Source organism: Meleagris gallopavo, chromosome 3, assembly GCF_000146605.3.
Source record: "Meleagris gallopavo isolate NT-WF06-2002-E0010 breed Aviagen turkey brand Nicholas breeding stock chromosome 3, Turkey_5.1, whole genome shotgun sequence".
Classification (NCBI taxonomy): domain Eukaryota; kingdom Metazoa; phylum Chordata; class Aves; order Galliformes; family Phasianidae; genus Meleagris; species Meleagris gallopavo.
This window is the reverse complement of record NC_015013.2, coordinates 64,610,116-64,624,121: the sequence shown is the minus strand read 5'-3', so window position 1 is coordinate 64,624,121 and position 14,006 is coordinate 64,610,116. Positions and strand designations below refer to the sequence as shown.

At 38.7% G+C, this 14,006-nt stretch overlaps 1 protein-coding gene across 7 annotated transcripts in view; it reads left to right on the top strand.

Moving 5' to 3' along the window:
* The window catches only part of LOC104909369 (double-stranded RNA-binding protein Staufen homolog 2-like), a 59,235-nt gene that overhangs the window by 24,491 nt on the left and 20,738 nt on the right, over nt 1–14,006 (top strand). Inside the window, exons 1-2 of one of the 7 annotated variants that reach the window (XR_793015.2) lie at nt 10,145–10,159; nt 12,010–12,082. The exons of 2 other annotated variants lie outside the window; for them this stretch is intronic. The gene's annotated coding sequence lies outside the window, so the exon portion shown is untranslated. Of the gene's footprint in view, nt 1–10,139; nt 10,160–11,658; nt 11,870–12,009; nt 12,083–14,006 lie in introns of those variants that run through there. 4 more of the 7 variants (XR_004159286.1, XR_004159287.1, XR_002113432.2 and 1 more) reach the window with 4 other exon arrangements.

The following is a 14,006-nucleotide window of genomic DNA, read 5'->3' as shown; positions in this document are numbered from 1 at the left end:
GGGAAAGGTCAGAGAAAGAGAAGTGATCTGAGGGGTAAAATCCTTTTTTTCCACTTCAGTCTACTCTCTTTTTTTGTCACTTTTTCCTGTGTCCATGCTTGTAGAAGAAGACCATCCTCCCAGTCACCATATTATTTTATCAGAAGACTTTCTTTTTGTACAGCCTAACTTCTATCATTTAGTGCTAAGGCATACTTAAGAAGTGGAAAATTCAGACTAAAAGAGATGAGAAGTCATCCCCTCTTTCTCGATAGCAATATTACTGCCAAAGTTGGTATTGTTAAACCATTGATGAAGCAGTTAAAATTCAAGGACCTTTTTTTACCAAAGAATCAATAAAAGGCTATCATGTGAAAATCTCCAAGGGTTAAAAACAAATCTTTTATGTTTAATTTACATAGAATATGTCTCCACTAGTTATAAAGACAGCTAAGATACAAACTTCAGTCTGATATTTCCTCTGAAACTTGACTGCTTAGATGTTTAGAATACTTTCCCGTATAATTCTGTATTTACCTAAACCTCCAGGTGAAAAGCCATCTTCACACCCAATGAAGCCTTACTGGTTATTATCTCAGGAGAAATTAATACATTTTCTTTGCCCAACTCTAACACATGCTACCAGGTTAAGTTAGGAGGATGAACCTGTCTGAGACCCTTTTGTGCTCACTGGAGGAATGGCTGGCAGATAGGTAGCACTCCCTTGTGTTTCCATCGTCCATTACGCTGACTGTTAGTTTGACACTGCAACTCAGCTTAATTGGTAGCTGCTACCAAAAGAAATGATCTCATCCTTTTCCTGCCATCTTGCTTCTACTCTCATTGTTGCACGGGCACCTAAGACTTGCTTTGGAGGGCTACTCTGTAAAAATGAGAAGAGATTTATGACTCCCCTTAAGAGTTGGTTGGGTGCCCATAGTGTTGGAGGACTGGGGGCAGGAGCATGTTTCTAGGGGAAGGAGGAAGGCTGGGCAGCTCATTTGAGCAGTGACATGGTGTTAGATGGGCTTAGTCGTCCAACAAGCCTTAGTATTCTGTAGAGAAATGCATAATTGCACTGTTCCACAATAAACCTGTGGTTCCTGTTGTGAGTCAGCCTATATAACTGAATTAAGTTTCCAAATGAATCATGCTCTTAATGTAGTCCATCAGGCATGGTTGCACAGACCATCTGTTAGTGGTGACACTTGCATGTACGCCTGGCACTGCCACCCCACAGTGTCAGTGCAACTGTTTGGGTCTGTAGGGTGAATGAGTCTGGAAAGTTGGCCAATGTGAAATGTAACTTCTATTTTCCTGGCGAATAGATGGTTGTAGCAGCATAATTAATGGAGCAACGCGGGCTGGAATGGCAGTAGGGGAGAGGAGAAAAAAGGAGCAAAGACCTGCTTAGATATTGGCATCAGAAGAGATATCTGTATAACCATTGCTGTAATAAATGTTTGGCAAAGGTTTTCTTTATCTAAAGTGTAAGGGACATCTGTGTTTGGAGCAGAAGGTCTGAGTTTACTCATACTCCCAACTTGCCACACTAGGAGTCGTGACAATCTTGAAGATTAGAGTAGTAATGCAGTTTGCTTCATGTTGTCAGCCAAAGTGAGTGTGAGTCTGAGTCCTGAGTATGGGGTAAGATAAAACAGTTGTCTGACCAAAACTGGCAGTAAGTCAGTCCTTTAAGGAGCTCCTGGGATTAGATAGCATAGCTAGGGTTGATTGTTCACACAGTGTGAAGGGGAGAAAGGGCTGAGGAAGAGGGGAATTTTGCAGGTGTCACATCACATGTTCAGTAACATGCTCACATTACTGGAAATGCAAAACTGGAGCAGACAGTGTAGGTGACAGGACAAATGTGGACCTGCAAAATATTGCTGTTATATAAATATACTTTTGTTAGTGCGTGAAAGAGCTACACATAGAGCAGGGTTTTTGAACTTCAGCTCCCTATTCACTCTGCTGCTATTTTTTAGTAACTGTGATAGTGAAAAGAGCTCTGGGGCCACTGTGTTCTCAAACAGATTCCAAGCAGGAGTTTGTTGAAAGGGAAGGAGGACAGCAGGATCAGTCCCACAGCATGATAGTGGTATTTTACAAACAGCTTTGAAGCATTTGGATGTGTAGTGTTTTGCAGTTGCCTGAAAGTTCTCTGATGTCAGTCGGAGCAAATAGAAACCTTGCCATATGCTCCAACCTTCTTTTTGTGTGGCTGTGGGTTATGTGCAAATCTTTGAGGTGGCTGGTAGAACTGTTGTGAGCATATTGGGTGCTTGCATGAGTCAGGGCGTGACTTGCAATGTGCTCAGCATCCCACACTGATTGCAGCCCCTTGAACTGGAGTGCTCTCAGCACCTCACCACGTCAGGCTCTTAGCGGGTGGACTGCATTATGTTACCTTCCTCAGAAATCAAGTGCTGTTCTTGTCAAATCATCTGCGCCTTTCTCTCTGCCTAAATTTGTAGGGGTAACCAAACTTTCTCCCAAGTAATTCCTTGCTGTTACTTTGCTCTGCAGTGTATGAAGGAGGCTTGTCACGCAGAGAAGCCTATGAGTCAGACCTGTAGGGCATGTCACTGTCACGTCAGGTTCTTATGCTGAAGCTAAAAACAGTTTCTGTCAGTGCTCCCCATTAGCCGCCCTAATTTTTAGATGGAAACTTGTCTGTCACTTCTACTTAGCTGCATCATTTCCTGACATATAATGATGTGCAGGTTTTGTTTTGCTAGCCCGTACTCTGTGTAAAGACTTTATAACAAGACTCGAGATGTTGATTTGTTTATAAATGAAGGCTGGTGTTACATGTTCATTCTTTCTTTATGACTCTTCAAAACAAAGACAGTTACCTATGTTCAGTTTTGTTGCTCTTCCTAGTCAAGAAACCCTTCGTTTTATGCTAATTCTGGGTAACCTTTTACTCAGAACAGGATCACCTGAAGTATTTTTAAAGTATGTTTACAGAGTGTAGCTGCATACTACACCATGTGTTTAAAACTTTGACTATTTCACATGTGCAAATATGCTTTATTAGTAAAAGTTTACATGGTTGAACCCTGGTCCTTATTTTACGATTTTGCTTTATTTCTAGTTGTTTCTATGACTAATTTCCAACTCCAATTTGCAGCTCAATTGTTTTCTATGTAAAAAATGTTTCTCTTGGTTCCCCTGGAAAATTCTGAATTTCTAATTCTAATTATGAAAGGAAGCTGTTTATCGTTGTTTGAGGTGTCTGTTTGACAAGCAGTCATGCAGAAATAGTGCACTGTGTAGGCTCCCAGTATAAATAGAAGCAATCATGGTCCAAACTGTGGATAAGTAATTAGAATAATAACTAGAAATAAAGAAGCTTTATTTGCATTCTCTTTTCTGAAGCAGCTAAGAGTAAGTGTAGAAACTGATCCTTATCTTTAGTTTTTCCCCCCAAATGAGGATAAAATTGGAGTTAAGAATAAGAGCTTATCATATAAATTTAGGTTTATGGAGGATGTACTGTAGACTGTCAAAAATAGTATGCCTAAGGCAGATTTGCTTCTGAGGGGAAGAATGCAATAAAGCTTAGGGTCGTACTGAAATTGAACTGCCGTGTATTATGAAATAGTTCAGTTCTGTAATTCCTGGATTGTTACATTCAGATTTTTCAGCCACTATGGTTCTCTGTTGATTGAAAAAAATCCTCTGGTAAATGCCAAGGACAAGAGAAGTTAAGGATTGCTTTTTTCCTGTTGAAGCTGTTCAAAGCAAGAAGGAGATAATAATTCAGTCTTCAAAAGATACTGAATAGTGACCCGAAGCTGTTAAGTGTATACCAGAAAGATGATTGAGCATTGTGGCAGTGAAAATATACCTGGTGAAAACTGTCCATTACATTTACGTAGTAGATCTTATATATTTCATAGAATCAGAATCGTAGAATCACAGAACGGCCTGGGTTGAAAAGGACCACCTTTCAGACGTTCCTCACCCTCTGAACTAGGACCTAGAGGAGGAGGTCGGAGAAGACTGCATATCATGTATGCTGTGTACAGTATCTAGCATGAGTTAATCAGACTTAGTGCTACTCTAAATTATACCAGACCAAACTAGTCTTCTGACTCTTCTTTACATAATCTGCTGAATATGACAGTCTTTTTGGATTATTCTTTGCAACAGGTTTGTAAGTGTTCTGAAACTAACAAAGAAGCAGATGAAACCCATTTTTCTGGTACTGACAGTTCTTGTTTGTAGACTAGCTTTATAAATAACTCCAGGACATCTGACATCTTTTTCATATAAAATGTGTTGGCAAAAATTGGCGTGAATTGGTTCCATTTCATCAACTTTCTTTTTGGTTCTCACTTTTTTTTTTTTTCCCCTTTTCTGTGGGAGTATTATATTTTTTTTAATCATTTTGGAATTCAGAAGTTTATTCATATCTCCTTAAGCGTATATTATTTGAAGGAACACATAATCCCTTTTAGGCAGCAACTTTTACAACATGTGGCGGGTGCTTCTGAATCAGCATCAAAAGTTGGCATCTCCAGTACCTCCTTCATCAGAAGCAGTGAAGTTTCATCAGAACTAGTAGGAGAAACTTTTTTCAAGAGAACATAAAGAAGTAGTGCTTCCTTACTCAAGGAAAGAGATAAAGCTGAGATTTGTTATTAAAATGAAAAATGAACGCTTCAAAAACTGTCTTGGGTGCTACCTTCAAACTTAACAAAGAATCAAAAATTTCTAATTGAGGATAGACACTGTTGGTAAATGTGAATTGAATAGGACTTGTCATAAAAGCACTATGTGCCTGTGTATTTATAATGGGATGTGATGATTTTGATGATGTGTGGAAACTTGGGATGCAGTATATCCTCTTTCTGGCAGATCTGGAGAAGAGTAAAATTCAGAACAATATCATTTTCAATCTGTATGGTTAGACTAATAAGCTTCTCCCAGCCTACTTTGTCCAACTTTTTGGTCCATTTGTTGTAATTACTGGAAAATCATCTAGGAAAATACACTGGAGAAATGTGTTAGAGCTCCTGAGACTGTTGCATGCTCTGACAACCTAACTGCCATGTGTGGGGACAAGAAACATGTGCCCAGCGGCCACGCTTCCCTCCATTCCATTTCTCCAAAGGTGACCCACATGCATGGGCTGGTAGGAGAATTGCAGCAGGGCCCTCACTGCAGGTACCTGATGCATTCATCCTAAGCACCCAGGAACTGCTGAAGTATAGACTCTTGGAGTAGTCACCCAGGTGAGCGCAACATGTAAGGCCTCATCCCAAGGAGCAATAGAAGTGTGTGGATTGTGGCCATTCTCCTGTCCGATGTTCACTTCTCAGCTAATTCAAATCTATTCAGATCTTCTCCCTCCAAAGCCCTTTGTTCAACTCATTGAACTCTGGAAGAAATAATTCAAGGAAATGCTTCAGGCGATGGAATGTATGCCTCAAGAAAGGTCCAAAGTTTTCTGCTTATAATGGGATCCCAGCATCTCTTAAATTTGTGGATTACCTGATCCCTTTTTTCCTTTCTTAAATTGGATATTTATAAGAAAGAAAAGCCACAGTGTTTCAGCTTTCAGGAGTACACTGGGAAGAGCCTATTATTGTTTAGGCAGGTATAATCCTGATCTCTCTCACAAGAATCCCCAGTTGGAAAAACAACTGGGAGAACAGGTCACTTTGTGTAAAATAATAACTCTGAGGGATTCGTGGCTTTGTTCTTCCCAGATTATGAGCCCAGACACAAATGTCTGACCAAAGCAATGGAGCCTTTACAAAACCTTTCCAAAGGAAGGGCTGGATGTTTAAGCTGTTTTCCTATCCCAACTCAGAGAATGACTTTTTTTGTGATCATATATCAACAAATAAACTTTTAGCTAAGCTATGGGAACAAAACCAAGTGGTTTTGGCCAGTAATAACATCACAGTGGAGTGAGGATGATGCAGAAAACGGAATTTTCAGATCTTAATTTTTGTCTCGTATTTCTAATACTCTACTTGAAGTTAATAGATGACATTCTATCTTATTATGTATATATATGCACTTAATAGAAACCACAATGTTTCTCAATGTTGAAATCCATATTCTCTGATAACTTAATTCCATTTCTGGATGCAACAGACCTAGATTCATTTCTACACTAAATGAAAACAGAGTGAAAGGTATTTAATATCCTGTCATTGAGACAGTGCAGGCTCCTACTGTACAGTGAGCAATATATTAGTATGTGATTTTTTTACTATTAAAATGGTATGGTGGGCTAATATAAGGGTAAGATTTGAGATAGACATTGTTTTTACATCTAGGCTGCCCTAAATAATTTCACCCTATCCAAATTTTTGAACGGTCTTTTTTAAAGTAATCTGTGCTGCTAATTCTTCATAAAATTAATTATTTGAAGTAATTGATTTTCAAGTACTGAAATTAGCAAAGCAAGATTTTTAAGACTGCAAGACCATGCAGCATCATATGAAAACTTAGTTTTAAAAAAGTAACACAAATTTCAAAGAAACACAGTATTTTTTAAAGGAAGAGGAAATTCAGAGCTCTGTTGGTTATAACAATACACATTCTCAAGGCTGCTGAGTTTGTAAACTACTGCTGTTCACAACTTTATACACTCTATAGCCAGATAGGATAAATATCCACTTGGGCTAGAGCAGCTTTGGTAATTTGATCTTTTGCTTTCATAATCTTAATTCTGTACCCAGTACTGCTGTATTGTTGCCCAGAAGAGTACTGAGACTGGCTAGGATGGAGGTAATGTTTTTCCTGGCAGCCTGTATGGTGCCATTTAGATTTGTGACCTGAACTGTGTTGGTAACATACTGATGTTTCAGCTGTTGATACAGAATGCTTGCACAGTTTCAAGGTCTATGTTTCTTACTCTGCCCTTCAAGGGAGTGGGCTAGGGCTGGGAGAAGACTCAGGCAGAACAATGGAGCCAAACTGATCAAGGAAATGTTCCATGCTTTATAATCTTATGCTCAGCTGTTAAGCTGGAGGGGAGCTTTTCCCAAGTAACCACCATTCAGACACTGGCTGGTCTGAAGTGGAAGGTGATTAGGGATTGCCTTTGCATCACTTGTTGTTTTCCTCTTTTTTAGTTTATTTATTAAACTATCTGCATCAACCCACAATTTTTTTTTTCACTTTCACCCATGTCATTTTCCCCAGCCTTCTATGAGGAGGATTGAATGTTATAAGACTGTGGACTAGGTATCGTATGTTTCTTTTTTCCTTTCTCCTTTGCTAGCTCTGTTGAGAATGCAGTAGATTAATACACACCATTCCAGGCAAGATCTTGTATGTATTCCTTAAACCTAGTCTTGCAAAGTGACAAAGCCACAGATTTTGAGTGTGCTATGTATGCTATGTACTAGTTGAATAAAGATGGTTTACTGACCTGATCTGCACAGAAATCTGAGAGTTCGACCTGCAGTGTCTGACAGAAATATCTTCATTTCAATCCTATCATTCATTTGTACGAAATTGGAGACTAGGGCAGAAACGTGACTTAGCCTTTTATATGCTTCATGTACAGCCCTTCGTGGGCCATCCTATGTGTTCAAAGTAGATAAGAGATTGCTCTTTCCCTATGACACAAAAGCAAACACTTCAAAATTCAGTTTTAGTTTTCACTTACATGCATTGGTCTGGAAATAGGCATGAAATCATCTCTCAGTAGTGTTCGTTGATAGCACAAGAAGAGCAGAGTATGCTCTTAAATATGGTAAGTCATAGAATAAATTGCAGCCAACCTGCTGGATTCAAAGAAGGTCCGCAATGACATAGTTAACCACACAATTATTCATCAAGGAACAAGAGATCAAAGCCATACTGACAGAATGGAGAATTTTAGCCCAAAAGTTAGTAAGTGATCAGGAATGGGCATCTGAATAAGAGTTCCCATTACACTATTCAGCCACAGATGTGTTGGATAACAGTAAGTATGCTACAAGGTACATCCACATAAATGGCATTGGTCAAGTTGGTACTGGAAGAATTCATCTAGTCCCACTGTCAGCATTTTTAAAAGGATATGGAAACACTGAGTTTCAGAAAACAGTTGCAAAAAAAGTATTTGCTGGAGGAAGTGGGGGGGAAATATCTTCTGGAGAGAGACTTGCAAGCTCATTTGGTTTAATTTGTAAAGGGAAAAACTGGGAGCTGACTTGACTCTGTCAAAGTACTTACAAAGGAAAATTGTTGATTCCTAGGGGACTCTTTGATCTAGCTGAGGAGGACATAATAAGAACCAATAGCAAAATTCAGTAGGTTCTCAAATTCAAATGACAGTGAGTTCTGAGCCGTAAAATGCTCACCAGTGGAATCAAGCTGGTAAATGTCTCTGCAGTTCTATGGGTCAGGGTAGGATTTCTGTAGTCAACACATACACACAGCATTAATACAATGTGACATACACAGGAGGTCGGAATTAAGAAATGTTTCTTTCTGGCTTTATGAAGCATTGACTGCATGTGGTTTGTAAGTATAGCACAGAAATCTCACTAACCTGTAGCTTTCTTCATTGGTAGCACAGAACAGTAAAATCAGCACACAATTTCATGGAGGAAGAAAGAGCTAAATGGAAAAAAGCGTGTTGGGGTGGGGTGGCAACTTGTTTTCGTATTGAGATCTCTGGTGAAATCTTAGGAGTTAATCCTGCTACCTGAGGGTGCTTCTTTTTGAAACTTATAATTTGGACAGGTCTCTTTTTCACTTCTCCTTGGGTATTGAGTAGTGAATTCATTTTTTATGTTGTTGTATTGTCTTTTAGACCTGTATCTCTCCATCTCTGTACAAGTAGCTTCTGGCTATGACATAGGTAGAACATAGTCTATCTATCATCATAAGAGACTGATATCCAGTCTCTGGTTAATACAAGCATAACTCAAAAGTGCAGTTTTGCGAATAGCTTCTATCTGTACCACCAGCCTCACTCTTTGGCTTGCTTACTGTTTTTTTCAGTACAGTAAGCAAGAAGAGTTGCTTGTTTAAATTCTTATGTGCAACCTGTGTCACTCAATCCCTAACTCTCTCGCTCAGTGCTGTGGCTTGACAATGCATGGTGAACTCATGAGTGCTGAATACTGTGGGTCACTCTGTGGTTCTTTATCCAACTAACAAGTTACTTCCACACAGCTACTACTTTTTCAGCACTGGGTAGTTTTTTTTGGTGTTTTTTTTGTTTTTTTTTTTTCAGTTAACAATGATTAATACTTTCCTGTGGATACTGTGCTTTACCACAATGTGTGTTTCCTTCCACAATATTTTTCTGTTTGTAGAGTGAACCTATGTTTGCCCATGCTTTATGACTGTATGAAAGCTTGAAAACTACAGAGGAAAAGTTAAATAAAACTCTCAAAAATGTATGATGATTTAATTTGGGCTTTAAAGCTGTGAATTTAAACCCTATCTTGGGTCGTGAGTACACAGACTGTAACACTCAGTTTGAATATTCCCTTTCTGAAGCATCGTTCAAATAAAAACAGAGTCACTTTTTTTTTTCATTAAATCTCCCAGAAAACTCTTTTTTCCTTTTGACATCTTTTTCCACTGCAATCTTAATAGCTGGATTTTGGGTAGGAGCTTACCTTGCATCATTGGAGGATTTCTCCTTAAGCCACAGTGCTGTACAGTACTTTTCACTGACCCTAGTGCTGGCTTTTCGTTTCTTCCCAAATAATATTCATAACCCATTAGCACAAGTCATTGTCTCTGTATAGTTACACTTGTACAAAGCAGGGTTCTGCAAGTGCACAGAGTACACCTAACTCTTCTTCAGCACAATTCCCTCTAGATTCTGCTGTTTTTCTTCTATCTTCCCAAAGGAACCCCACTATTTGGTTTTAAGACTCCTCTGGCCCTGCTGCAGAAACATGCAGAAATTTTCACAGTGTGAACAAATAACAGCATTCCATGTTTTAAACCTACTAAGCAGAAGTTCTAATACCTAAAGCTTCTTTGTTACATCATCACTGTAACATCTTGGATGACCTTCAGACAACTACAAGGCTTCCAGGTTGGGATAGTTGTATAGTTTTACCTATACTGAAAGAACAGAGAGAGACATTTACAGAAGCTGATTCCTTCCAGCTATTTATTTGGGAGATAGCCCAAGTATCACGCTCCAGAGATACCTATCTTCTTTGACTCACAGAAATCTTTGGCCATATCCTTGGTGAGTTTGGGGTTAATGGAGGAATGGATCCATTCATGAATTACTAGCCTGCCATCTCTTCTCCTACCAACAGTTTATTGGGGATTTTATTAAAGTATAATATACTACTTGTTTTGGAGCAAATAACCTTATATATAGGGATATTTTGAAGTTTTGCAATGGCAAGGTATGCAAAATCACAGGTAGTGCGTTCTGATATTTACATACGTTTTGACAAATGATATAGGACATCTGATACATCTAGACCTAGGTAAGTGGTACATAGTATTATATTCTTGCATCATCAATTTTAGGAGTGGAGTTCGTACTCTGAGCAGTCTAATTCCCAGTAATTATTCCTCTCCAAAGAAATTAAGAGTTTTGTTAGCTTAAGGATGGGCACCATAATCTACTCATGTTTAGCTCTAAGAGAATATGTATTTTATTGATAGAGGAGAGAAATATGAAGGGATGACTTTGAACTGGAGAAAAAAAAGTTTCAAAGTGGAGGGACACATTTAAATGTTTAACCTCTGCTTGTATTAGCCACTTCTTGGCTTCTATGAAAGCTTCTTGGCATGTGCCCTGCCTGGGGTCGAGTAGGACGTGGGAGAGACTGTGCTTGGATGTCTGAAGTACTACCAGTTGGGGGGGGGTGGGAAATGTGTAGCATTCCAACAGATATAATTAATGACAAGTGTTGTTGTCTTTCTCCTGTGCCATCCACCCACTGGCTGCCTGGTGCTGACCCCTTGCTGTCCTGCTGACCTTTCCAAAGTTTATTTTAAAAAGGCATCCTTGCTTCTCCAAACTTTTCAGCTGGGCTTCCCTTGGGCTTCTTGTTCAGTGCATGCCCAATGCTATGCCTGTGTCCACTGCTAAGTGATCAGACACAAGTGTTTCCATTAGAAGGATGATTAATGGAACCTTCCTTGGGAATGGAAAAAGGCAAGTGGGTAATAGAAGTCAAGAAACGTGTTAAAACTGAACAAAAGAACTTTGTTTCTTTGTTTCAGAAGGAACTTATTGCAGCAAATTGGGTGAACTCTGTCACTCACTTGGGTCCTGCCCACATCAGTAAAATATTATAGCTGTTTCCTCTGTGGTAGGCTTGAGAGAAGCTTGTGCTTTCAATCCATTTCCCAGTGAGCAACCACATCAAATAAATCCACCAGTTGAATCGGCTTCTGTGTTGGCAGATTTGGTAAATGTAGGGTTTAATGCTGTGTAATGCAGGTGCATGAAGTTTTGTACATCTTAGTACGAAGTAATAAAACAACGCCCAGGATTGAAGAGTATATTGGAATCTGATCTAACTATTGTGAGAGAGCAGCTGTCAAGTTACTCCTGCCTCGTAGCATTCTCCAAGGAGAAAAGGGTATGACTAAGTCCCTCATTTGCATGATGAGGATCACAGAACAGTTTCTGTATGATCTCAAGCCTCACTTCACCCTCTGCTTACCCTTTTCTCATTATGAGATGTTAGAGGCAGAGAACTACTTCTTCTATTTTCTTTTATTAGACCTTTTCAGTGCCCAGGGACAGCATCCATTCCCTCAGCCAAACACTGACTTGTGCATGGCTGGCACAGCACTGGCATGGTGCCTGATTTTTCACTGCTAAAAGGAGTTGGTAAAAACAGTGGATGAGGCATAGTGAGAGTGGGAGAGGCTAAGAGCCACTGTGCCACTTCACTGGAAAAGCTGAGGACTGGAGTTTCTAGAGCTACTGGTAAGGCCTTCCACAACCCTTTGTAAAGAAGCAGCTTCCCTATTTTTCATGATAAATCAGGGCTTTTGATGCTTGTTCTTTTTAGTCTAATAGTATATTAAGAGTTTTAAGAGAAAATGATAATGTTATCTTCCCACAAGCCAAACAGAAAGGACAGTTCCTCTGCCTACCAAACTTTGCTGTTCTTCAGAAACAATCAACTCTAAAGACTTGGTAAGTTTTTATTCAGCATGTGCACATGTATTCTTTATGGAATCAATTTTTTTAGGGCTAGAGCTTGATCCTGTTGCCAAAGCAAGAAAAACCATGCAATTCCACTGTATTGCAATGGGGAGACTGAGGCTTGGGGCTGGAGCTGCCATTTTCCACTTAGCAAACCAGATGTGAATGAGACTCCTTTGCCACCTGTACATCACCAAAAAATTTTATTCCATGTTTTGTTTGTTAAATCAGTTCTGCACGCTTTCCTGCCCTGCCCCATGTCTAAATCCCACAGTGCACAATGTGCTGGCGAATGGCTGGTGTTGGCTGGCATCTCCACGTGCCTGCACAGAGGAAAGGGCAGCCCCTCCCCTGCATAGCAAAGGCATTCTGTTTTTATGGCATCTGGGCTGCTGCAGCTGTTATTAGGAGGGGTTTGCTCTTTTTAGAATTTATTAGCAAATTAAGCATGACATTTAGTAAAATATGCAGTCTACATTGTGAACGTGTAGCTATTATGCAAAAAATATCAGTATATGATTGTCACAGTTTATTGAAAACTCCTTCTTGCCCCTATCCCAGTGAAAGGTGAAGATTATATTCTGACTGAACGTTCAACTTAAAAGTACATTTTTTCACTTTTTTATTTTGCCTTTAGAATTCAAAGTAGTATTCAAATTTACGTTAGAATTTCACATGAAAAACAATATCAAAATATTGGGGAAAATTGATTGTCATTAGCTCTTCATATATGCCCATTTTGGATGATATCACTGCATCACATTTAACACAAGAGAACTAATGATCACTAAGAGCAAAGATTGTCTTGTGCTTCCTGAAAAGTGCTCATGAACAAATGCATTGTTAACTCAGCATGCTATTGCATATGTAAATAAGACCTAGAAAAAATGAGATGTTAGCAATACAAGATTGAAAGCACATATGGCTATATAAGGGAACAGCCTTTATATAAATGCTGAATAAACTTTCTTAAGAATGACAATTTATGCATTTTACTACAGTTATTTTTTTTTCTGTTTTCATAGTAAATAAAATGTTCTCAGCTTGTTAAGTCTAAAAATGACTTTTTTTCCCCAAGATTTTTGAGTTTTTATCAGCTACTACTCTTCATTTCTTTTACATATATATAAATATAAATATACATGTTTATATATAGTTTTTTTTTTTTTTTTAACTGCATTTGAATGATTGCTATTCCCTCACTGTATTGTTAATTGTTGCACTCTTTCTGGAGAGGACTAACAAGCTTTGTCAGTTCATTACTGCTCCTTTTGTTTTCTTTTATATGATTAATACCCATTGTTCATACGAAGTTACAGTTCAGTCAGTTGTAGCCTAAAGAAAAGAATGAGATTAATGTTAGGTAAATATAAATTATTAACCAATTTGCAGAGATGGTTGATTTCCATGAAGTAAGTTTCTTTACTAAGTGCATATATGAATGATAAAATTTCTCTATGGCATAATTAGAAACCAAGAAATGCCACTGCTTTTCCCAATGTTTGGGACAGAGGAGGTGGATGTTTCGTATCATTAAATTCTGATTTGTGTAAAATAATTTCTAGCCTTAAAGGGTATGGAGTGGAAACAGGCCCAAAATGAATAGATCGTAGACTTTATTTTCACAGCAACTGGCTTAATGCAGTGCGTTAGAGTCCTTTATATTTTGTGACCTGCTCCTTGTGTCTAACCTAAGAAGTATGCAGTGTTTTACACTTTCAGGACAACATCCATAGAGAGAGAACTTGCCGTATCCTTTCACATCTCTTTTAGACGTAAGGCCATGTTAATTCAGATAATTTACTTTTGGTTGCAAGGGAAGAGAAAAACTAAAATCCAAAGGTGGAAGCCTGGTTTCCAGTAACACTGTATTTTCCTGAGAGAACTGAAAATATTTCATCATTTAAATATCTTG